General features: G+C 47.9%; 1 protein-coding gene across 25 annotated transcripts in view; it reads right to left on the bottom strand.

The window, feature by feature from the left end:
- Positions 1 to 26475, bottom strand: part of NEDD4L (NEDD4 like E3 ubiquitin protein ligase) — a 1669848-nt gene that overhangs the window by 159714 nt on the left and 1483659 nt on the right. The window lies entirely within an intron of this gene.

Raw genomic sequence — 26475 nt, 5'->3', positions numbered from 1 at the left:
TATTGGCACAAAGAAACCAGTTACCCATTCTACCTCAGCAATTTAGTAGCGATCTGTTCGTACCTCGCTTGCAGAGCTCCTAGACATGGAATACTGTGAAACCAGATGTACAGGGTAGTGTCACAATAAACAGAATATAACCCCTCTTTCGATCCAGCTACATTAAATTCAACAAATAACATTTTAGTGAGACTGTAAATGGACCACAGGGCGGGAGAGGCTGGGCAATGCATGCAGTTAATTGCCCCAAAGGCCCTACATCAGTCTCAGAGAGACAATGTCTTCTTAGTGGCCCTCTTCCATAGGATATCTTGCAGGGACAAAATGATAAGCTAGACTCAGTGTGTAGCTGCATTTGAAAGTATCCTCCGGTGCACCAAGTCATAGTAGGGGTGGAGAAGGTAGACAGTGGGAAGTCATCCACTACATTTTACCCGTCAATGGTCTGTCACAGCATATATTCCAGCCGAGTGACTGAGTGCACCATCTGGAAAGACTGCAAGGAAGCTTCCAATGCAAGAGAGGGCTTTAGCGCCCAGTTCCTTACATTGTCACGCTAAGGAATTAAGCTCGTCACTCACAAGTATCATTCCTTCTTTTAACTACCCTCCCTCTTTTTTGGAACCTGATTCCCCCTCAGCGGATTCTCCGATTTGAGCATAGGGTCTTTCTATCTCTCAGAGGTTTGTGCCAGAAGTCCAATGTAGTTGGGTTACTTATGAACCTCTTAAAAGGGATGTGCCATTTTCTGGGTAACGGACAGACCTGCAACTAAGTCTTGCTAATGCACAGATATGAGTGGTATGTCTTGAAGGAGCACTCTGCTCTATTTTCACATATCATAGACTAGGACCAAGCAACTCGGAAGCTTGGTCCTAGTCTATGATATGTGAAAATAAATTGTGTCAGTTCTATGTTGGAAGCTAGTTATACTTGCATTCCATCTGGAGGTGCATACTCGAGACACTCTCCTCTTTTGGCATGCGGGTTGTTGGCCTTATAGTATACCAACTTTGCCTGTATTTACGGCCTATCTTCCTCTTTGTAGCAGCCTCTGCAGGGTTAGTCAGATTGCTGGCATGGTCTGCTCTTCCTGATCTCCTGTCAAAAGCCTTTTACCACTCCAGTATTACAGCTTCGGATTGATAAAATACCAACCTGAAATAGACAACCTGGAATAAAAGCAAACCTGTACATGTGGTTGCTATAATTATAGCTCTTCAGAGAAGTTTAGTTTTGTCCAGACACAAGGGAGAACAAAGGAATAAGTCAGAACAATACCCTTTCAGTCTTAGAATGTCACATAAATTATGCAAAAACAGCCGAGAACTCTGGGTAGTTCCCAAGTTAAGGTGGGGAGCAGCTCCAGTATAGAGCACCCTACAACACCACCAACACTCTGAATCTGATTTTATCATTTTAAAGCTTGGCATGGATGGCACTGTGCTAATCCCATGATAAAAAACTGACATTTGAGGTGAGCAGATTCAGAGTGAGGCTGGTGGTGTAGGGTGCTCTATATAGGAGCTTTTTACACCTAAACCGCAAAACCAATCATCTTTAATTGAGCACTATTTTTACATCCCCAGGAACCATCTCTGTATTTAACTAAAAATAATCCAAATAAAAAAAAATTTTTTTTACGTGAACCATGGCGCACATACTTCTTCATGGTAGGGTGTAACATTATACAGTAACTTTCTCATTTTCCATTACCCGCACTATGATTAGCGTATAGAATGAGTTACACTTGCACAATCGCAGAGACCGGAGTAAATCGCAGTTCGAATAATCCAGATGCCATGAATTTAGTCATCCCAGGTAACATTTTTGAAAAATTCCTGTACAACGATTTAGAGCTCTCACACGCTCCTCCAGTGACCAATTCCTTTTTTGCACACACTACTCCTGCCACTATAAAACTCAGAGAGGCACTCATTTTGAGTGACCCAGTGATAAATATTGTACCTTTTAAAATCCAATACCATGAGGAATGGAATATACAATGGGACATGCCATGCAGATTTGGGTGCTTTGTGCTCTGTATGTACCAATATTTACCAAGCATTTTCCTCCAGTAAATGTCGTTAAGTTTGACCTGCAAAAATTCACCTGGGGAAAATTGCAAGGATGCAGTACTTACCTTGAAACTCATGATTCTGATCTCCGTGAAAACATGTATTTATGCTAATCGGGAAAAAAAAGTCCCACTTGTAGTAAGTGCCTCAGCATGCTGATTATTATTGTACATTAAACAGACTTGCCTTCCTAATTTTTTGAGATAGCTGCTGTAAACACCATTCTAGGATTAATGAAAGAATCCAAAAGAGGGCAGAATCAGCATTTCAGTGTTTTTGATGGCAGATATTTTATCATTATTCATTACGATTATTATCATTGATTTAATGTGTTTTTATCTTTATTCATTACTATTATGATCTTTGATCCTACAGAGACTTGAAATAATAAAATCTTCCCAGACCTCTGAGCCTTTGGACTTCACTGGACCTGGTCTGTTAACTTTAAGTCCTATTCAGCTCGAGGGCTTTCAGTGTCTTGCCAACACAGTAAAATCCGGCTCACCACTTGATCCCGCTCCATCTCATACCATAAATAAAGGTGCATCCATTACCTTCCCAAGTTTTGTTGATCTACTCAATCTTTCAATTTCCTCTATCCCACTACTGAAACAGCCCTCCTTGGATGCTACCCAACTTGATAAATACCGTCCTACATCGCTTATTTCTTTTCCAGCTAAGGTACAGGAAACAGATAAACCTTTTTACTCCCATATCAGAGGCAACCACAAATGGAAGAAATCTTCTCCCATGTGAGTGTGCTGAGGAAGAAACTGGACAAAATGGGCTGTATTGAGACAGAGTTGAGGATGTTACTTCTCTATTTCTACTCTCGCTGTCTAGTATCCTCTTATCTACTCATGCCTCCTTCATTCTTACTTTTTCAGTCTCTAAAGCTGGCTGCAGATGGCACCTGATGTAAATAAACAGATACGTTCTCACTCATCCTAGTTGCACACTGTGGTATTGTTTGCTTTGATTACTTATAGAACAGAAAGCAGTTTATTGTTTTGCGCTTGTGTTGATTTTACTAAATCTGCAGACTTAAAATCAATTGCAGCAGAAATAAACTAACCTTTAAATATAACCATTGTTTGTGCTCATGGTGAGATACAGAGAAGTACTCGAACCTCACTGGGATCCCAGCACATCATGGGTTTGCTTTACATTTCTAGATAATGACACAAGTATTTAACTGCGCCGTATTCACTCTTTTATAAACTTTGGAAAGCACTTACCTTAAAGTAGTCGCCTGTGTCCTCAGTCCGCCGCGGCTTGTGCCGATTGAGCGGAGGGACGAGAAGGCGTCAGTTTTACTTCCGGGCTGCCGGTTTGCCGACCGGAAGTGCAGTTAGCACAACAGCATTCTCAACCAGCCTTCAGCACTACAAAAGGCGGGGCTGGACAGCGGACGCGCGCAGCGGCGCGCCAAAGGCAAGCCCGTCTGCGCCTGACTGCTGCCAGGACCCCTGCCTATTTTATTCTATATGCAGTTTACCCTGTCTCCTCCTTTGAATTAGTAAGCCTCCAAAATGACTCAAATACTCAAGTCAAGAGTTGAAAGATCTTAACCACTTATCTCTCAAACAGACACACTAGAAGCTGTAACAACAAGTGGGGTGCAAAGGATCTTATGTCCTAACATACCAGCTCCCCCTAGTGAAACCCAAGTATCATGCAACTCCAACCATACTAAAATCTCCAAACCACTAAACACTACATTTCAACGCACGTTCCATCCCCAAACACGCTGTTGAAATATGGAGTCTCATTGACTGGGAATTACCAGATATCTATTTTATCACGGAAACCTGGTTGCACGAGCATGCCTCTCCAGACGTGGTCACTGCTTTTCCTCCACAATACAACATAATAAGAGAGGACAGGAGGTGGCCTGCTTATAGCCACTATTCCGGATGTGAACATCTCCTCTTTAGAAATCATAAGCACGGTCAAAATGGAACTATGTGTTTTTAAAATGGAGGGTCTGTTAGGAGGAACAATGACAGGAGCTTTAGTATATAGACCTCCTGGCCCCAAAAATGACTTCCCATATAAGCTACTGGAGATAATTGCTCCACATGTATTAGCCTCAGATTATTTCCTTTTGTTAGGAGATTTTAATTACCATGCGGAATTATTACAGGACCCAGATACAGATCAGTTAATTTCTAGTATCAGCACCCTGGAACTAGTCCAATTGGTAATCGGGCCCACACATATTGCGGGTCATACGCTTGACTTACTGTTAACAAACTCTAAAGAGGTTAAGGTTGAGCCTCCAGTACCATTATTATGGTCAGTCCACAGCCTATTAAAATTTGTCATTTTAGACCATACCAACAATACGGTCCCCAGGAAGGAATCAGTTTGGCGACGATCTTGGCACAAAGTCACCTTATCTCTTTTTATTACCCACTACAGTTCAACCCAACCTTGTCTAAATGATATCGATCAAAGAGCAATTTCCTTAGAAAGAACAATAACTAATGCACTGGACAAAATTGCCCCTATCACTAGAGTTACAGTTAAAACCCGAGCCGCTCCTTGGTTCACGGAACAATTAAAGTCAGCAAAGCTCTCCTGTAGGACTGCGGAGCGGAAATTGAGAAAAACTAAAGACCCAATAGACTCTGAATGTTATAAAGATGTTCACCACAAGTATATGGAAAACATAAGACAAACAAAAAAAACTATTTCTCCTAAATCTTATTGAGAAGGCAGCAAACTCAAACAAAGAGCTTTACCAAATCTTAAAAGAATTCTCTACTCCGCCTGTTCAGACGCAATCCTCTACCTCTCAGGACTGAATAAATTCCCTCTCCAAATTTTTTGGTAATAAGATCATAACAATTCATAATTGCTTTCCCCCACTAGATACTATCAATGTCCCGGGAAATCTTTCCATAACTGCCTCTGATCCCCTCCCCCCCTTCCCCCCCCTCATTCTGGAAGAATTTACCCAGTGTAGTTCTGAAGAAGTGACCAAAGTTATCATAAAAGTGAAATCTGGTTCTCCTACAGGTCCCTTGCCACCAAGAATCCTTCCAATCATAGTCCCAGCGTTGCTAGATAGCCTCACCGATTTATTTAACAAGTCATTGTTAAAATCGGAAGTTCCTAAAATATGGAAAACTGCCAGAGTCAGGCCCATACTAAAAAAATCTACTGCAGACCCGAAACATCTTTCCAATTATCGTCCAATATCGCTGCTCTCTCATTTCGGTAAGATGCTCGAGTCACTGGTCAATAAACAGCTCGTTGTCCACCTTGAGAGCCAGCTACTGCTAGACCCCTCACAAGCGGAGTCCAGGGCAGCCCATAGTACCGAAATAGCTCTGCTGTAAGTAACTGACAACTTCAGACTGGCATTGGACAGGGGGCAGTCATCGATCCTCGTCCTGCTAGATCTATCAGCAGCGTTTGACACCATCTCCCACAGCATTCTTGAACGTCGGCTTTGGGAGATTGGTGTCAGGGGAAAGGCTTTACAGTGGCACAAAAACTAACCGATCGTACTACGATAGAACAGGTGGGAAATACCATCTCGTGTAGTAGATCAGTCAGGATGGGAGTACCACAGGGCTCTATTTTGAGCCTGACACTCTTCAACCTTTACGTGACCCCTCTGGCCAAAGTGATTAGATCCTATGGCTTTGATGTCGTGTCGTATTCAGACGACACTCAGATCCTGATCACTCTTGGTCCAGATCCAATGGAAACTAAGTCCCGTTTCAAGGACTGTATGTCTCAGATTTATAAGTGGATGTGCACCAACCAATTGCAGCTAAATGGAGGAAACACTGAGAATGCTCTACGGCAGGACTCATGAGCACTGGTCACACGACTGGTGGCCCTCAAGCCTCGGCCCCTGTCCTACTCCAACACAGACGGTGCGTAATCTTGGTTTTCAAATGGACAATAAACTGTCAATGAAAGACCACATTAATAAGACAGTTAGCTCCTGCTTTGGCATTATGCGTAACTTGCGCAAAGCTTTCAAATGGATTCCGATGGAGGTGAGAAAAACCCTAGTCCAGGGACTTATTATCAGCCGTATGGACTATGGGAACGCCTTGCTGGCATCCACTAATGAAAACCTTCGTTCAAGGATGCACGTTCTGCAGAACACCGCAGCGAGGTTGGTACTCTCCCACCAAGATCCCCATCGGCACCCAATCTAAAACTCCTACACTGGCTGCCTGTAAAGAAACGAATACGCTTTCAATCAATCAATCCCATAACTTGTAGAGCGCACTACATACCCGGTATGGTTTCAAGGCACTGGGTGGGGGGTGGGGGGAGGTGCTGTTACTGGTCGAAGAGCCAGGTCTTGAGTTGTCTCCTGAAAGTCAGCAGGTCTTTGGTTTGTCGCAGGTCAAGGAGGAGGGTGTTCCAGGTCTTGGCGGCACGATGGGAGAAGGACCTGCCTCAGGAAGTGGTTCTCCGGATGCATGGGACCGTAGCCAGGGCGTGGTCAGCGGAGTGGAGATTCCTTGCTTAACGCATAAGAATATGTACGGAAAAAGTCTGGGCTTTTGAGCCAAAAAGTTACGCTGGTATCATCCTGGCAGAACTTTGAGATCCAGTAACCTAGCACTCCTCGCATCTCCTAGAATTCGTACCACCACAAATGGAGGGAGATCTTTCTCCTTCCTTGCCCCGGCGTTCTGGAACAAACTGCCCCCTCATCTACGCACCATAAATGATCACAACTGTTTTCGTAGGAAGTTAAAGACATGGCTGTTCGACATCTAACTGCACCAAATCTATTTCATCTCAGTGTCATCCACCAGCGCCATGAGACTTTTGAGTGATATGTGCGCTTAACAAATATACCATGATTTGATTTGATGATACCATCAAGAGGGAGGTGACTAGGAATGTATTAACATAGAGTGGACCCTTAAATGTAAGGCACAGAAGAGACTCCCAAGTCCAGAGGAGGTCTGGAATACATGTCTTTCTTTTATAACGCTCCTTCAACTGAAAGCAGAAACAGGCAACCTTCTTTCTTGTGGATATAATTAACTTTAATGTTTGTTTTTTATTACCAAACATATTAAACCTTCAAATAAAATGGGGAACGGATGCTGTACAGAAGAATAACAATCAAGCCAGAATCTAAGGTTGTGATGTGGAGAAGTGTGGCTCAATAGTTAGAGCGGCAGACCCTGATGCAGAGGTCTGGCCCGGGACCAGGGTTCAATTCCCCGCCTCGGCGGGTCTTGGGCTCAAAATTCCACGGACCTAATAATTCTCGCCTCGGTGCCTATTCCAATCATGGAGTCCCACTCTGCTACTCTGGGCAATAGCTTGCTTAATCTCCACAACGGCCCCCACAACGCTAAGGATGCCTGGCCTCCACCTTGGGGGTGCCCAGGAGTGGACACCTCACAGGGAAAGACAGGATGGGTTCCACAGCGGTATTCGTAAAAGCGCCTTGAGACCCTTGCGGGTGAGTAGTGCGCTATACAAGTATCAATTTACATTACATTACATGTAAAAGTGAGAACACAGAGATGCTGGCGATCTCTGCATCTCTGAAAGATGAAACAGGCCATCCCCTCTGTATCAATGGTTCAGGACCAAAAGCTAAAAGAACAAGTTACTCACCTTCGGTAACGATATATCTGTAAGAAACATTAGTTAGTTATAGATTCCTTACCTTATAATTACCCCTAGGCGCCAGACTGGAGGCAGAACGTTTTTTCGTCAGCAGTACCTCTGCGTGTCGAAAGGTGGCGTCGGTCGGCTCCGCTCCGTTGTTGGTGTCGTGTTTGCCGGGATGACGTCGCGGTAGCTACTTAGACGGCGCCCTCGTGCTCAGATGTCAGTTCTGTACACGACTTTCCGTGCCATAAACGCAGAGCCATGCAAGATACTGACCACTGGTGCACAAAACTAGGGCCCTTAAAGGATGTCCTTAACCCTAGAAATTAGTTCACAGAATGGGGAGGATAGGTGGGGCGGTAAGGAATCTATAACTAACTAATGTTTCTTACAGATATATCGATACTGAAGGTAAGTAACTTGTTCACCTGAAAGAAACACGTTAGTTATAGATTCCTTACCTTAGAATACATACCCCAGCAATACCAACCCCAGTAGTGGGTCTGCAAACCAAGATCACACTAGAAAGTCCTGGAGAACAGAACGGCCAAAGAAGTTGTCTCTCTGGACTTGACTGTCAAGGCAGTAGTGTTTAGTAAAGGTATGCAACAAAGCCCACGTAGCTGCCTGACAAATGTCATTCAGAGGAACTCCCCCGTTCCAAAGCAGTAGTTGCTGCTGTCGCCGTGGAGGAATCAGCGCGCAGTCCCACTGGAGGCTCCTTCTTTGCCAGAGAATAACAGGCTTTGATACACAAGACGACCCATCGGGAGATAGTCCGCTTGTGTACGGCCCGACCTTTCTTGGTGCCCACGTACCCAACAAAGAGCTGGTCGTCCACCGGGAACTGTTTGGTGCGATCCAAATAAAAGGAAAGCGCACGTTTTGGGTCCAGACGGCGGAGCCTCTCTTTCTCTTTCGAAAGATGCGGAAAGAAGGTGGGTAAAGTGATGGTCTGCCCGATGTGGAAGGCTGTGACAACCTTAGGCAGGAAGGATGGACGAGTCCTGCGGACACACAGAGAGAAATGGAGGCTTAGAAGAAAGCGTCTGGAGCTCACTCACCTGGCAGAGGTGATAGCCACCAGGAACGCAGTTTTAAGAGTCAGGAGCCTCAAAGGACAGTTGTGAAGCGGCTCACAGGGAGCGCACATCAAATAAGTTAAAACTAGGTTCAAGTCCCACTGAGGCATAACGAAAGGAATAGGAGGAAAGAGATGAGTTAATCCTTTCAAGAAACGATTGACAACCGGGGACTTGAAGAGGGAAGGCTGATCTGGAAGACGAAGGAACGTAGAGATGGCCGAAAGATAGCCGTCAATAGAGCCCAGAGCAGAGCCCTGCTGGGCCAAAGAAAGAAGGACAGAAGAACCTCATAAAGAGGGGCAGAAAGGGGATCCACAGCCTTTGCTGTGCACCATGCCACAAATTTGCTCCACCGGCTTGCGCATACCATCTTAGTGGAGGGACGCCTGTCTGCCAGAATTACATCGCAGACTTCGGGAGGCAGGTCGAATGACGTCAACTACCGCCAGTCAATCTCCACGCAAGGAGGTGGAGGCTGGACAGGTTTGGGTGGAAACCTGTTCCCTGTTGCTGCGACAGAAGATCCTCCCGAAGAGGCAGACGGATCGATGGCCATGTTGAGTAGCTCGGGATACCAGACTCTTCGTGCTCAATCTGAAGCCACAAGAATGACTTAGGCCCGGTCGCGCCTGATCTTTTTCAGCACTCTGGACAGAAGTGGTATAGGCGTACAACAGATCGCAAATCCACTCGCGACGAAAAGCGTCGCCTAGCGAGTGCTGCCTTGGAAATTCCAACGCTCAGAATTGCTGACATTGCGCGTTCTCTTCGGTGGCGAATATATCTAACCAAGGCTCTCCTCATTGTTGAAAGAGACCTTGCACCACCTCCGAGTAAAGACGCCATTTGTGATCCATCAAGCACCTGCGGCTGAGTTCGTCGGCCCTGGCGTTCAGTGAACATGCCAGGTGTTGTTCCATCAGAGATATGCCCTAATGTTCCAGCCATGTCAAGAGGCGGAAGGCCACCTGACATAGGGTCCACGACCCCACCCCGCCTTGTTTGGTTGCAGCACCACATGGCGGTGGTGGTGTCCGTGAACACCTGCACTACTCTTCCCCGGACAGAGGGAAGAAATGCCTTGAGTGCAAGACTAATCACCCGCAGCTCCAGAAGGTTGATGTGGGGCCCGGACTCTGACGGAGATCAGAGGCCTCTGATCTCCGCCTCCCTCATGTGGCCACCCGATCCCAGAAGGGATGCGTCCATCACAACTGTGTGTTCTGGATGGGGGAAGGAAGAGGGATCTGCCGTTGAGCCAATACTGGTTCGTGAGCCACCACTGCAATTGTCGTGCAGTGCCCTCCGAGATCTGGACGCAATCGGACAGATTCCCCTGATGCTGCGCTCACTGGAACTTCAGGTCCCACTGCAGAGCCCGCATATGCCACCTGGCATGATCAACCAGCAGGATGCAGGAGGCCATGAGGCCCAGCAGCCTCATTCTGGCTGAAACCTGGGATAGAGGAATCATAGCCTGAATATCCCGGACTCGCTGTTCGGGAAGATAGACCCGACACCACGTCATGTCCAGAACCGCTCCGATGTAGAGGAGCTTCAGAGAGGGAATCAGGTGTGACTTCGGCATATTGATGGAAAACCACAGCGAATGGAGGAGGTTGGCCGTAGTCTGGAGGTGGGAGACGACTGCCTGGGCAAGCCCGCCATCAACAGCCAGTCGTCGAGAAAGGGAAGACTGAAACCCCCGATCGGCGCAGATGAGCTGCGACCACCGCCATCACTTTCGTGAATACCCGAGGGGCGCTGGTAAGGCCAAAGGGGAGCACGGTAAATTGAAAATGCTTGTGGCCTACCATGAACCGCAGGTAACGCCGGTGGGTTGGCAGGACAGGGATGTGGAAATAAGCGTCCTGCAAGTCCAACGCTACCATCCAGTGTTCCGGGTCGAGGGCAGACAAGACCTGAGCAAGCGTCAACATCTTGAACTTCTCATCCTGGAGGAAGCAGACGACGTTCCTGAGTTCCAAGATAGGAAGCAGGCCCATGTCCTTCTTGGGTACTAGAAAGTAATGGGAGTAACAACCACGACCTACTTCTGGGACAGCAACGCGCTCGATGGCTCCCTTGACCAAGAGAGCTGTGACTTCCTGCTGGAAAAGGACCAGGTGATCCCCCGACATGAGATGGTATTGCGGTGGCATGGCTGGAGGGGTAGTCTCGAAGGGGAGGGAGTAGCCTCTTCGGACTATCTGCAAAACCCACCTGTCCGACGTGGTGGTGCACCAGCGGGGGGTGTGATGGCAGATCCTACTGCCCACTGGCGTTTGATGGGCCTGAAAGGTCGGACTAGGAAGGTTTGGAGGCTGCTGCAGAGGGGGGGTTGGTTGACTGGCCCGCCCGCTGGCCCCCAGAACCATGACGGTTGTTCCCATGACCCCGGCCGCGCGGAGGTTGAGTAACTTGCTGCGGTTCTGGGCGGGTCTTAGCAGGGCACCCCTTCCTTAGCCACGAAAGGGGCGAAAAGCATACTGCGCCGGGCGGCTGAAGTGGTCCAAGGACCTGGCCGTAGCCAGTTAGTCCTTGAAACGCTCTAAGGTGTTGTCTGCCTTGTCACCAAAAAGGCGACAGCCATCAAAGGGCATGTCCATCAAGGTGTTCTAGACATCTCCAGAAAAGCCAGTCGATCTCATCCAGGCGTAGCGTTGAAAAGCTACCGACGTGGTAATTGTCCTGCCCAGAGAGTCGGCTGTATCCAGCCCCAAACGGATGGTAAACTTTGCTGCATCCCTCCTGGCGGCAAAAGCCTGGGAGAGCACTGTTCGGGCATCCACCGGACACTGAGGAAGCACCTGCACAACCGAGTCCCACACAGAGTGAGAGTAACAGCCCAATAGACATGCGGTGTTTACTGACCGCAGTCTCAAGCTGGCGGAAGAGAAAATCCCAAGGTGGTCCAGATTCTTGGATTCCCTTTACTGGGGAGAGGTAGGGAATGCGCTCTTAGAAGTAGAGGCTTGGACTACCAAGCTCTCGGGTGGGATGTTGGGACAGGAAAGTGGGGCCGCCCGGTGGCATCGGGCAATCATACTATACATGGGGGCCCCTGTGTTCGGCCAGGATCACGTGCCCAAAAGGAGGTCGGGTAAGGGCTTCATTAAAGGGAAACAGGGGCTCTGAAGGGTTCGCCGCCGGTTGAAGCACCGCTGTCAGGAGGTTAGCCCTGACTGCCACCATAGGAAGCTCGAGGATGAGGGCCTCGGCCGCCCAATGCAACACCACTGCGTATGATGCTCCCTCCTCTATAGCCATGGTAGGAGGAGACAAAATGCCAAGGTCAGGAGAGGTGTCAAGACCACTGGCATCCCACAGTTCCTCTCTCCAGTCCTGCTCAGATTCCATCTGATCAGTTAAAGGGTCACCTGACCCCTCCCAGTTCTCCTCCTCTCCCTCAGATTGCCAATCTGGCCAAAATGGAACCCCTGAGAGGATAGGAGTACAAAAACCCCACCTGGCGTCAGACAACAGGTCCGGCTACAGATCCACTTTGTGATGGAGTCTGGGGTCGACGCTGGCCGGGGACACGACCGGCGTCGGTTGCGGGTTCGGCGGGGCTGGAGGAAGCGGTGCCGGTGAAGGTGTAATGAGGTCAACCAGAGCCGATCCGGATCCAGGCATGGATCCACGGGGGCCTGGCGGCGCCGGAGCCAGCGAAGGACTAGGTCCCCCAACAGACACAGCGGGGCACGAAGGCGCACCGGCGGGTTCGGGACGCCAAAAGATGGCATGCATCGCTTCGTAGAACGTACGAAGTTGGGCGGGAGTCGCTCCGGGCCCCGGGAAAGGAGGGAAGCCCGGAGTCGACACCTCGGGCTCCGCGCACGTAGCCGCGGGAGGGGCACCGTCAGCATCCCTAGTCGCGTCAGCCCATCGACGGGGAGAAGTCGAAGAGTGACGAGACTTCTTTTTGTGCTTTGACTTACCCGACCCCGAGTGCGAAGACTTCGAAGACTTAGACGAGTGGTGATGGCTCCCAGACCGGTCACTTGACCTCCCTCCCTCACGACCGGGACCTCAAGCGGCGCAGAGCCGACTGCCGGCGCTCAAGCAACTTTCGGGACCGCTCCTGCAAAGCCTTCGGGGCCATCGACCGGCAGTAGGAGCACGACTTGGGGTCGTGGTCGTGCTCCAGGCAAAAGAGGCACACATGGTGCTGTAGTGAGTTCTCTCTGAATACGTACAGGCATTGTTAAGTTAGCATAACCACGTTAGATGTTAGAAAGCCATCTTTTTGCTTTTGCACACGGCACTGCGTTTACATGTTATTTCTTAAAACAGACTGTTGACTCGAGACTTGCTTCACACAAGCGCGATCTGTTGCTACTATCCCAAGCTCTGCGCAGCGACCTTGGTCTGTACATGGTGTGACAAACAGTCTGGGGTATTACACAATGCATGTTTTTCACTCTAGGTTGATCGGCCCACTATTTAGCCATAACACACGCGCAGCTGCAAATGCCTGAAAATTAGTGCTTTTAGTATCACAGACATCATGTTTATTATTCAGACCGAAGACGAGCCTTCCTGCGAGAAGACTTCTGATGCTCCTGTGATGTGATTTCACTAAGCTGATCTTTGAGGTATGGGGTCCCCTATTCAAGCCTAAGAGACCTTCTATTAGCATAATAATAATATTAGCTTCTTAGTAAAGGGAAGGTGGTAGTATCCACTGTCATTATAATATGATCACCCCTTTTATATTCTATGGTATTGTAACTATGTTGCTGGTTTTGATATTAATCATTTGTCTGCTTGTATTAGCCAAAGTACTGCATCTTAGGACACGTGGTCTATAAAAATAAACCCCTTTTTATTTACAACGTGTCTCTGTTGATTATTGTTGTGGACTGATGTGAGAATAATATACGAACAGGTATTTCCGATTCCCACCATTCCTGAGTATGTACTGAGTCGCTTGTTCTGGGTTGTCTACACATTGGGACCGCCGAGCTAAATCTCGGATAACGAATGGGACACTTATGCTAGCCGGATACTGGGTTCTGGGTTCTGAGGTGAGTTTCTGGTACACCACAATTCACTGAGGTCCTGGGGTTCTTCGCATAGTTCTGTGTATCAGCAGAATCCCTGCAACATGGCGCCCAACGTGGGGCCTGAGTTGAAACGCCTTAGTAGTGCTTACATTTAGTCCACAGCACCCTCATTCTTGTTTCCGGATAACAAGTCTGACGGCTTTCAAACCTACCTAGTTCTATTGATATAGGTTCCTTCAAGCTTGATTATTAAAAAGGTTATTGAACCCTTGTGCTACTGAATAATTGAAGTGTAGCTGGTCCTTATGGCAATTAATATTGCGGCGCATAGCCGTGCGGCCCTGAAACGTCACTTGACGCAGTATGGGGTGCCGGACGCGGGCATGGACGTCATCTTTGTGGTGGGAGCCGATGCGGCTCACCCCTTTGAGTTGTTCTACTCTTGGGTGACGATTCCAGCAGTCAGTGGTAATGATAATACATTTCATTCTTACACTGCCACTGCCGTGCCTGCCGCCTATGCGCCTTATAGGACACAGGAGATACCAATATCTGCTTGGCAACATCAGATTTGGTTTAATGGCGCCCTCCCCCATGTGGTTATACCGCCGAGAATGGGCCCTTTATCAATTGCGGGGGCCACTTGGCCGGTACTAGCCGGATTTACGCCTCATCCCCGTTACCTCACGGTGACGGTGGATGAATTGCGTGTACTACACACTGCCCTTATAACAGTATATAGGGCGTTAGTGCAGTATGTGTCGCGCACTGTACAGGCGGGGGCGCCTGTTAGTGCGGGACAACCTAGTGATCGTCACGCGGTGGTCATTAGTCCTGTTATGGTCAATTCTGTTGTGGGCAAGCGCCCCCTCGCAAGGGATGATTATCCCTTTTGGCTTGCTGAAAAATTTGACCAAATAGAGGCGGTTTATCCGCATACAACTCCTGTGGAAAAACACAGGATCCTCACCATTAGTTTGCCTAAAGACTTAGTTCCCCATATAGATGACTGTGTATCCTGGGGTAAGATTTTTGCTGCGACGTACGCGCAGTGCTTCGGCACTCCGTCTATGTTACAGCTGCCCTCCATCATTAAACAGGTTCAAGAGGACCATGGAGCGGAGTCTGCGATAGAATTGGGGATGCGGCTCCTCGGAGATTTTGGCCTGGTGGCTACCATGATAATGGGAAACCTTAAGGGTGATGCGTTGCACTTTCAGGTTCGTAATGAACTGAAGAAAGTTGCTGAAGAGGACAAGCCGCAGGAATTTGCTAAAATAATCGCAGAAGCATATCGTGATTTGGGTCGTAGCTCTTTAGGAGTTAAGCCTGTGATCAAGAATCCCGATTCTAAGCAGCAGGGTAAGGCAGGAACTTCTGGTAAGGATGAACGACCCTTTTTTCCAAAACAAAAGTGGCCGTTTAAACAACAGGGCAAGCAGCAGCAGAAACAGGGCTCTCGGCCTGCCTCTCCCGTACAGTCAAGTAGTGAACGCACTTATGATCTGCGAGATCGTGCTACTATTAAGTCTCCTGATAGATTTCAGGTTTCTGAACCGCGTTCTCCTCGTTCTTCACAGGACACATCGGCTACACAGTCTGGTGGCGGAGGCGGTGGCAAAGGTCGGGGTGCTCCACAACAGCGTGACCAACCCCGACAGACTGAGGGTAAAGGCAAGCAGGACGAGTTTGCTCGACAAAGACCCCCGTTTCAGAAGAAGAAAGTGGCGGCTCTGACGGCAACATATGCCTCAGATAGTGCGGACACAGCTTCAGAACCGGACATGGGCGCTGACGCTACTAGACAGCGCAGCGGAAATTACCATAGTCCGTCAAGCTCTGCGTCCATTTCTGGCGGCGACAGCAACTGATGTATTGGTTACTGTTGAAACAGCTGACACCAGAGTGGCTCCCCCTGATAGACTTTATGAAATAGTCTTGTTAATAGAGGGTGACATACAACGTACTATAAAAGGGATTTTTTGGGATAATCTGACCACCACCTATGATATCCTCCTAGCGGAGGCAGATTGGCCCCCGGCCTTCATTTTGGATGCTCCTAGAGGGGAGGAGAAAATCCTCCCGTCCTTTGCGCACACAGTGCCTAAGGACCAAGCTGAAATGTACGCTGGTGAGTGGGCGCTGGCGCTTGCGCCAGCGGTATATCGTACTCAGGTGGGTTGGGACCGGTTGTCCCCCTGCCATGAGATTCCATTGCGGTCTATGCCCCAGCCTCAGCCCCAATATCCCATGCGTCGTGAGGCTAGACCTCACGTCGCGGCGATCCTTGAACAATTGGAATATCAGGGTGTAATTGAAACATGTGTGTCCCCTATGAATAACCCTTTATTCACTGTGACGAAGCCTGACGGCTCGTACCGTTTAGTTTTGGATTACCGGCACCTAAACTCCCATTGCCGGACCTGCGCGGTACAAAATACACATAGCTCGGCTCTAGTCGACAGTCTCGTGCGTAAACGATTTAAAACGACACTTGACATTTCCAATGGCTTTTTTAGCCATAACCTGTCCACACTGAGTAGCCAGTGGACAGCGTTTACCTCGGGCGGTAAACAAAAACAGTTTACGAGATTAGCCATGGGCTACAAAAATAGCCCAGGCGTCTTTTCCGCTCGCGTGGTCTCTCTCTTAGAAAGAATAGATCCCGAGGCATACTCCTATGTTGACGATATCTACCTAACGGATGATGAGCTGTTGCCGCATCTGTCTCGAGTCGACAATATTGTAGTGAGTTTTGCTGACTATGGCTACAAATTCAATTTTGCGAAGTCTCACATCGCGGAATATACAGTGTTGTTTTTGGGCTACGAGCTCAATAATGAAGGAAAGGGGTTAGCTCCCCACTTTCTGGAGAAGTGCGCATGCTTGAGTGCGCCAACGACACTAAAGAAATTACAATCTCTACTGGGCTTTCTGAATTTCGGCCGTACGTACATTCCTGATTATGCCCAGCGTATCAAGCCGCTTTACGCCTTGGTACAACCCACATTTTCGAAGTCTAGCTGGCAGCGGGAACATTCTAAAATTCTACAGTCTTTACAGGCTGACCTTCTTGCTTCACAATATTTGCTGACACGTGATAACCGCACCAACCTGGTAATAAGAATTGTGCCAGGCGCCGTGGGTTTCACGTATTTGACGTTTAATGAGGGCGATACAGTCCCCATTGCGTACAAATCCCACTTGTACACCTCTGCTGAATTACGTTTTTCCGCGGTCGAAAAAGTTCTGACTGCTGTACAGATGGCGATCCTTAAAGAACGCGCACTGTCACATGGGAAACAGATTCTGGTTGTAACACCCTATCCCGCCTTAGAAGCGGTGACAAAGGCAAGTGTACCAAATTCTAAAGCTTTGCATCCTCGGTGGATACAATGGGCCACAACACTGACGTCGCCAGACGTCACCTACATCTTTGATGCCTCATTACAGACTCAAGAGTTCTTGCAGTATGAATTCGTTCATCCGGCTCCTCTGTCTTTGCGCCCGCTCGAAGAATACCATTGTGTCATATACACTGACGGGTCTGCGCAGCCCGCAATTGGATCAAAGCACGCCTACTCAGCGGCTTGCGCAATTGTCGTAGGTACTTTCGTAAATGGTGAATTCCAATCTGATGCAGTGCATACGCAGTCATTGGGCGATTGTACCGCGCAATTGGCGGAGCTTCGGGCTCTAGTGCTTGCACTGGAGTTTGCCGATCCCAGAGTCACTACACTAATTGTGAGTGACTCTTTCTACTGTGTCCAGTCCTATAATGACAATTTACACTTCTGGTCTCAGAATGACTATCGAGACACGAAAGGTGGCACAATTAAGCATAAAACGCTTTGGGTTCGAGTGGCAGACTTTAAAGCACGTCTCCCTCTCGTGAATGTTATTCACACTCTTGGTCACCAGAGACTTGGTGTCCATGCTGTCGGCAACAGCTTAGCTGACGAGGCAGCAAAAACAGCAGTGGCTACATACTTAGTGGCAGCAGTTACCAGATCAAAGAGTAAGATTGATGATGACATCTTGGCAGCTATTGCTGCTACAGAAAAGGGAGGCGATTACCCGAAGGGTTTTCCTTCTCGTTACATTTACCATTTAAGTCCTGATAATGTCCCATTAGTGAGGATTAACGACGTTGGTGACAGAATTATTCCCAACGCGGACTGCAGACCCGCACTGATTTTGGCTGCTCATGAGGGGTTGGCGTCTGCCCACGCCGGAGTGTCAGCCACTATATCTCTGCTACAACAACGTTACTGGTGGTTCGGTTTATATAAACAAGCGCGAGCTTATGTCCTTGATTGTGACATTTGCCAACAGATTAAACCTTCTACTGTTGCGCGCCCATCACAAACACAGTTGTACATTTCAAATAAACCATTTGGTTGCGTTTATTTGGATCACTGCGGTCCTTTTTCTTCAGATACTGCGTACAAGTACATCTTGGTTGCAGTAGATTCGTGCACACGTTTTCTGTGGGTATGGCCACAAAGGAGTGCCGACTCGCGGACTGTCATCAGGGATTTGCGTGTCTTTGTGGGAACTTTTGCGTGTGGTACCTTCCATTCTGATCAGGGCCCTGCGTTCGCCTCTAAGGCTTACAAGGAGGCTATGAGAAATTTGGGGGTCCTAGTCAAATTTTCGTCCCCCTACCGACCTGAGGGTAATAGTGTGGTGGAGCGAATGAACCGTGACTTAAAGCAATCATTGACAGCCCGTGTTTTAGGCACAGGCCGGAACTGGCTAGCCCATTTGTATAACGTTCAACGTGCACTTAATAATCTCCCTAGAAGGTCTCTGGGTGGGCGGACCCCGTACATGATGCTCTTCGGAATCAGAATGTTTGTACCAGACCTTGATGGTCTAGACATGGCGGCGTCGACCGCACCCTTTGACGTAGATGATCACTGTGCTGTTTTACAGACTCTGCAAGAAGCCAGAGACACTCTATCGAAGGAACACATGCCCTCCACATCTGAAGCTGAGGTTCAGATTCCGGTGGTCGGCTGGCTACCCCGAGTTGGTGATCTGGTCCGTGAGAAGGTGGAGAACAAGAAGGAGTTCGGCCCCTCTTATCGTGCACCAGTTCCAGTGCTTGGAGTGCAGGGTACAAGAACAGTCGTTTTACCTCCACTTCCTGGTCGCAAAGAAAACAGGTACATCTCTATTGACAATGTCAAACTTCAGCGAGTGGCCGATACTTCTTAGTGTGACTCCAGCAGTTTCATGCCAGACGATGCAAAGAAATTCAATGTTGACTCTTGCTTCTAACACCTTGCCTGATGTTGCCATCGAGATGCAATCGGTTACTGATCCCTTGTTGATACCATCGGCTGGTGGTTTGCCCGAAGAGACTGAGTATGCTTATCCTACACGTGGTCCCTCGCCTGTTTTACAATCTGCAGCACTTGGCCAGTCCCGTTTCTCCTTTGACACTAACTCATTGCCCTCAAGCCCCCCATCGAACATTGCAGTTTTTTTCAGCTGGTTTAAGAGACATTTTTTGATTGCCCCTTGGACATACATTTGGCTGTTGCTTTTCAGTGGTTTTTTGTTCATGTCCATTGGATTCGTAATAGTTTTTTTCCGCCTCGTGGATGGCCACTATCTCAAAGAGAGATCTACAATTCGACTTATCAATGGAACTTTGGCCCCCCACTCCTCGTCCCACATCATGAAGAGGGACCAGATTTTTGTGAATATTACTGCCTGGCCCGTCTTGGATGGAATCGCATGGGATGCTGTTAAATTCCAAATTCATGGGCCTACAGAGGTCATTAATGTACCTAATGTGTTTCGTGTTTCTATGGGTGATGTGGTTAGGCAAAACATACGTTCTGATGATTGGGATGTACACGCCATTGAATCACTGTTTTCTGATTTGAAATATTATGCCGCTTTTCATGCTGAAGATTTATATGAAAATGCGGCGAATTATGCTGAACAGTATTGCTTTCAACATTATGGCAATCACTTCCTGCATAAGGCGAATACGTTTAGGAATTTTGTAAATTATACCCAATGGGAACACTGTCCTACTCCTGAATTCGGTAGTTCACAAACTCTAGTTAATAAGTATTCTTATTTCACCAATTTCAGTGTTTCCAACCCGGCAGCGTTTTATTTTAAGGTGCTGCCTGAGTCTGCCACAAAGGTTAGACTGACACACACAAAGTTACTTTATTCCAAGTCCTTTATGGACGAGTTGTCAATCAAAGGTTATGATGTGTGGAAGGCTACTATTGATCTCAAGTCGGTTTGGGGTTCCAAGCCGTGGCAGGTACAGGGTACTGAGGCTTTACATCGTGCCTGTCTTATACCAAATCATATTCTATTTTTAAATTCATCCATCTTCCAGACCACCTGTTTTGGATTGGCTACTTCTAAACAATTAAAGTCACCTTCTGTACCGGATCTGGGTGCTTATCCCGATTGGGATAACCACACAGATCTATCCCTTGCTGCTTTGCAATCCTTAGTTTCAAACACATCTTTCAATATTTCGAAGATTGATAGTGAGGGTTGGTTAATTTGGCAAAGCAGTTCTGATATCTGTCAACGACGTTTTCTGGGACTGAGACCGGGTTATACTCATGAACGCGTAGACCCTCGATTTGGGTCATCACATACTGTAACTACATACTCTGTGGGGAAGCTATGTCAATCGTGGCTGCGACATTCCACTTTGGCGTCTGTCAAGGATCATTTATCACAATTACATGACAAAATGGATCTGAATGATTTTGTTAAGGGTCCTGTGGGTGGCAGAACTAAAAGGTGGGCGTATGCTATTTACAACGAAGTCTGGAAGTTGTCGCAGATTGAGGCGGCTTCCAGATTGAGAGCGATTGACCAAGCAAACATGGAGAAGGTTTTAGCCGTTATAGATAATAGCATTAGCACTCTCTCTTCTAGGATCTATACATTAGATAATATTGTTTCATCAGTTGTTGATATTGTGCATGATGATATGTCTGTGTTATATCATGGTCAAAACCAATTGCGTTCTGTTATGCAGTTTGCATGGACGTTGCAAACGTTGAAGGCAGGGAAGGTCCCTTGGGACTATCTGAACACTACATCGTTATTCCTTCCCTTTAACCTCACTGATAGGCAGCGATTTATGTCCATGAAGGATGCTACGTATTCATTGTTACATATTGAAAAATTAGAACCGTTGCCCTTCTCAGTAGCGGAGATCAATTCGGCTACGTGGCTAGCACACGGATTGATTACTCTCCCTTTCGCGCTTTTTAAGTTTACGTCTTGTATGAAACATTATGCTTTAGGTAGATATGAACCGCTGGGCACTGCTTTCATACATGAGGTTTGGTCCCTCCCCTTTACGTATAGATGTACTAGGGACGGAACTGAGGTTTATTTGAAAGGTGAGGAATGTACCACGTCACCAGACCATTCCTTAGTATGTAGGCACATTCAATTACACGGCGCATGCAATGTACAAGCCCCGAATTTGGCCTGCGTTCTGCGAGGTGTCCCAGTGCCTGTGATTACCCCCTCTTTCACGCTGCTTGCTAACGGTAGTTATTTAATTTTGAATAATGAAGCTTGCTGTGGGATGTTAGTGGGAATCCCATACATAGTAACTGTCTCGCAGAAAGTTGTCTGCTGCAATAATGTTCTCTTTCCACCCCCGCATGGTCGGCTGGATGTTTCTATCTGGCCTTCGATTCCAACCTTGAAAGCAGAGTTCAACAAGTTGAGCAGAATAAGAGCCTTATTGTCCCAAAAAGAGGTGTCTTTGACTTCCTCTCGTGAAACATTCGACCTTCACGTAGCTAATACGCGCACAGAGGTACAGGCGCTTCTGAATACTGACCTCCCCCTACATTTCGGCTCTTTGATCCAAACTATTTTCAATGCCTCGTCCACGACCGGCCTGGCTCATTTTTTTAAACTTGTGGGCTCGGGTCTCGTGACCTCTTTCCAAACTATTTTTGGTGTGGTTCCGGGCTTTTTTCATTCCCTTTTCTCGAGCATCTTTGGAGGTGTTCCGCTACTTCTGGCGCTAGTGGCAGGTGTGCTGCTTTTCCTTTTCATACTACGAAATGGCTGCTCCATCTGTGCCACTCATGCACCTGTCCCGCCTGCAGCTTCTTCGGGATAGGATGCTTGACTTTTATGGAACTCTGCCATTGGCGACATTAAGCCTGGCGTATGGATTGTCCTTCCGGTATTGCTACTTCACCTGCGTGCAGCCTGTGCTACACTGCCTGGATTGCCCCTTTGAATGGCCTTTGGATTTGTGCTTGACCAGCCTGGTGTCTCCGGTGCCGGATTTCGATCGACTAATGAGGCCCTTAGTGTCTCACGAGTTGACCTGTTCTGGTGTCCGGATAATGGCTTGTGGAGCGGCACATGGGATCCTGGGTAATTGGGACATCTCTACAGCTGCCTACAACTTCTTGGCTATGAGCTATTTGGAGGAACATTCCGGATGCCCTCTGATCGTGCTGGAAGCTCCGCTGATTGAAGAACACGTGTGTTCCTTCTCGTTGATGGATTGGATGGCTGAGACTTTCGCTGGCCCTGCAAATGATTTTTTGTTGGAAGCGGTTGCCACATATGCTGCCTATACATTCATGGATTGACTGAACTATCGTCCTTGGCGCCTGTCGCTCCTGGACTGCACCCTGCCGCGGCATGTACACTTTTTTATTTTTTCTCCCTGATGGTTGTTTTGAGTTTTTTTATTTTTTGAATATATTTTTTCCCGGACCCCACAGTATCCCCTGTTGCTTTTCAATTTTTTTCGTTTCAGACTTTAACTCATTCTGAACCTTTGAATTGGTTACGCCTTGTTCTGCTCTGACGAAACTGAACTCTGCGTTCTCTCTTTTCTTGCCTACTAAATAGTGCTTCGATCAAGGGGGCGTGTAGTGAGTTCTCTCTGAATACGTACAGGCATTGTTAAGTTAGCATAACCACGTTAGATGTTAGAAAGCCATCTTTTTGCTTTTGCACACGGCACTGCGTTTACATGTTATTTCTTAAAACAGACTGTTGACTCGAGACTTGCTTCACACAAGCGCGATCTGTTGCTACTATCCCAAGCTCTGCGCAGCGACCTTGGTCTGTACATGGTGTGACAAACAGTCTGGGGTATTACACAATGCATGTTTTTCACTCTAGGTTGATCGGCCCACTATTTAGCCATAACACACGCGCAGCTGCAAATGCCTGAAAATTAGTGCTTTTAGTATCACAGACATCATGTTTATTATTCAGACCGAAGACGAGCCTTCCTGCGAGAAGACTTCTGATGCTCCTGTGATGTGATTTCACTAAGCTGATCTTTGAGGTATGGGGTCCCCTATTCAAGCCTAAGAGACCTTCTATTAGCATAATAATAATATTAGCTTCTTAGTAAAGGGAAGGTGGTAGTATCCACTGTCATTATAATATGATCACCCCTTTTATATTCTATGGTATTGTAACTATGTTGCTGGTTTTGATATTAATCATTTGTCTGCTTGTATTAGCCAAAGTACTGCATCTTAGGACACGTGGTCTATAAAAATAAACCCCTTTTTATTTACAACGTGTCTCTGTTGATTATTGTTGTGGACTGATGTGAGAATAATATACGAACAGGTATTTCCGATTCCCACCATTCCTGAGTATGTACTGAGTCGCTTGTTCTGGGTTGTCTACACATTGGGACCGCCGAGCTAAATCTCGGATAACGAATGGGACACTTATGCTAGCCGGATACTGGGTTCTGGGTTCTGAGGTGAGTTTCTGGTACACCACAATTCACTGAGGTCCTGGGGTTCTTCGCATAGTTCTGTGTATCAGCAGAATCCCTGCAACAGTGCGGATCCATAACCGACATCAATCGGGAACAGAAACCGCAAGCCTTGAAGCCGAGCATCCCTACAAGCACCAGGAGTCGATAGACTCAAAAAAGTAGTCGAAAAAAGTCAGTCAAAAAGTGACTGGAGGCACTGCTCTCTCCGGATCCACGCTGGCTGGTGTGGAAAAAGAAAGAACTGACGTCAGCACGCGAGGGCGGCATCTAAGTAGCTACTGCCACATCATCCCAGCGACCACAATGCCAACGACAGACGCGGAGCCGACCGACACCACCTTCCGACGCGCAGAGGTACTGCTGATGAAAAATCTTTCCGGATCCAGTCTGATGCCTGGGAGTAATTTTAAGGTAAGGAATCTATAACTAACGGGTTTCTTTCAGATCAGGCTACCACCTCTGCATCAACAGTACTGTACCAAAAGATAAAATTGGCTCCCCCCCCGTATAAACGGTACTGGACCAAACGATAAAACAGTCGCCTCCAGCAGAACGCTGATGTTATTTTTCTCCATGAGTCTCACCTCCTCCGGTACGACACCCCCCACATGAGACACCCCATGTACCCCATCTGCCAATGGGCGTACTCCCCCACCAAGACAGCTGGAGTTGCAATTCTTTGTAAGGCGACCTTCTGTTCTAAGATCCTGTGGGTGGTCCGGAATGGGAAAGGTCGTTTCTTGAAGCTAACTATACACCGCGGCTCACACATCCTCACTCTTTTAAACATCTACGCTCCCAACCAGGTCTAAGACACCTACATCAGGGGATTGCTTAAAAAACAATTATCCCTGAATGTGATTTAGGGGGAGACTTCAATCTGGCCTGGGACCTCGACCGCAGCACTGCCACCTTCCAGGGAAATGGTGCTGTGTTTGCGGCCCTCAAACGTGACATTGCCGACATTGGCCTAGCTGACGCATGCCGATATCGAAACCCAGACACCTGGAATTTCTTGTTTTTCTCCCATGTCCACCATTCATACTCACATACTGATGACCTCTTTCTCAACCACTCCCTACTGCGTGACGTGGACACTACCCTCATAAGCGACATTTCCATCTCTGACCACGTACACCTAGAGCTCACCTGGTCTCAACTTGAGAGAAAGGCTCAGTCATGCCTTTGTTGGCTCCTCCCCTAACAACTACGTGACCCAGCAGATGTTGAGGATGTTCGAAAAGTAATTGTGAACTACTTTGAGCTCAACACACACCCCGATATTTCAGAACACACTCTTTGGGACGGATTTAAGGCCACCATTCTAGGTGCAATTAGTATTCTATCCATCGCCCGGACATGGGAGGCCAAACTGGTTGAGACAGGCCTTGTGCCCGACATTAAGGAGTTGGAGTGTCTTGATCACTCCGCTCCATCCCAGCGTAATAAACAGCACTTAGTTTTGCTAAGGGATATGCTATGGGCCCATGGTGCTAACAAAGTAGAGCGGCCCTTTACTTGCACACAAACAAAAATATTATAAGGGTGGTAATAAGGTGGGAGACCTTTTGCCGCGTAAATTTCGGCAGCAACGAACCTGCAACTCATATCCCTGGGCTCTGGAAGGTGGATGGAACCTGGGCAACCTCAGAAGTGGCCAATCATCAGGCATTCCGTGACTTCTATCGCACTTTTTATAATGGTGACGCCTCCCAGGAGGACATTGACTCAAGGCTCCTATCACAGCCAATATCAAGATCAAACCAGATGTAGTGAACTCGCCGCACCTTGCTCCCCAACCTGATCTGCTGGCATCGGATTCTATAACAAAATCTGGCGCGGAGCTGAAGATTGCTCGTCCATTCCAGGCCTACGTGTTAGTGAGCCACCAATTGAGTGCTTTCTTGGCTTCTTGTGTTAAAGGCACTTTTTGGACACCTTCCAACGCCTGAAGGCCTCCCACCTACGGAAAGCTCTATCCGGCCTCGTGGCCAATTTCTGGCACTATTACCTGAACCATCAGATGTCGGTCACTGCAGAGTACCTACCTGGTCAGACAATCAAGCAGCCGACTTCCAGTCACGTCACTTTCACGATGTGAGTCTGTGGAAGTTCCACCCATGGGTGGTTGCAGACATCCAAGCCAAGTGGGGCCCCTTCACAGTGGACCTCTGTGCCTCCCGCTTGGACCACCAGCTACCGAGGTTCTTCAGCGGGAGATCAGACCCGCTGGCGGAGAACACGGACGCGTTTCTACAGGACTGGAGGGAGGAGAAGGGCTATGCCTTTCCACCCTTTGCGATGATCACCAGGGTTTCGGCCAAAGTCCGGCGCCAGAGGGCGGACGTAGTGATAATCACACCGATCTGGAGACCGCAAGTCTGGTTTCCAGTTTCACTGGAACTTTCTTGGGATTTTCCAATCCCTCTCCCCGATTTCCAGCCCTCCTTCTCAATCCGGATCTGCAACCTCATACGCTTATCACGCAGCGGTCTCTAACGCTCATGGCATGGTGGATTGCAGGGGACAATGGTCGGTCCCAAGCCTTTCGGGAGCGGCATAGAGGTTCATGCCCGAGGCCTAGGCAAACAGTTGGGTTAAAAGATACAAATACACCTGGAGACCGTGATCTTGTTGGTGTTTGAGACGGGATCTCGATCCCGTGGCAGCAGATGTGATTCACATCTTGAACTTCTTAGTGTCCCTAGCGGAGGAGGGTCTGGCCTACAGATCGATTAATACCTTTAGATCAGCCATTTCGGAAGGTCACTCAGTAGTGGATGGATCCCCAGTGCTTGAGCATTCGTTGGTCTGTCAACTTCTACGAGGAAAAGACTTTCCTTACCTCTGGAGCCCCGGTATTCTACCCTTTGGGACTTCAACCAAGTTCTTAACCTGTTCCT

This window comes from Triturus cristatus, chromosome 2_1 (assembly GCF_964204655.1).
Source record: "Triturus cristatus chromosome 2_1, aTriCri1.1, whole genome shotgun sequence".
NCBI classification, from domain to species: Eukaryota; Metazoa; Chordata; class Amphibia; order Caudata; family Salamandridae; genus Triturus; species Triturus cristatus.
Note: the sequence above shows the minus strand (reverse complement) of the source record. Positions and strands in the feature narration are given on the sequence as shown.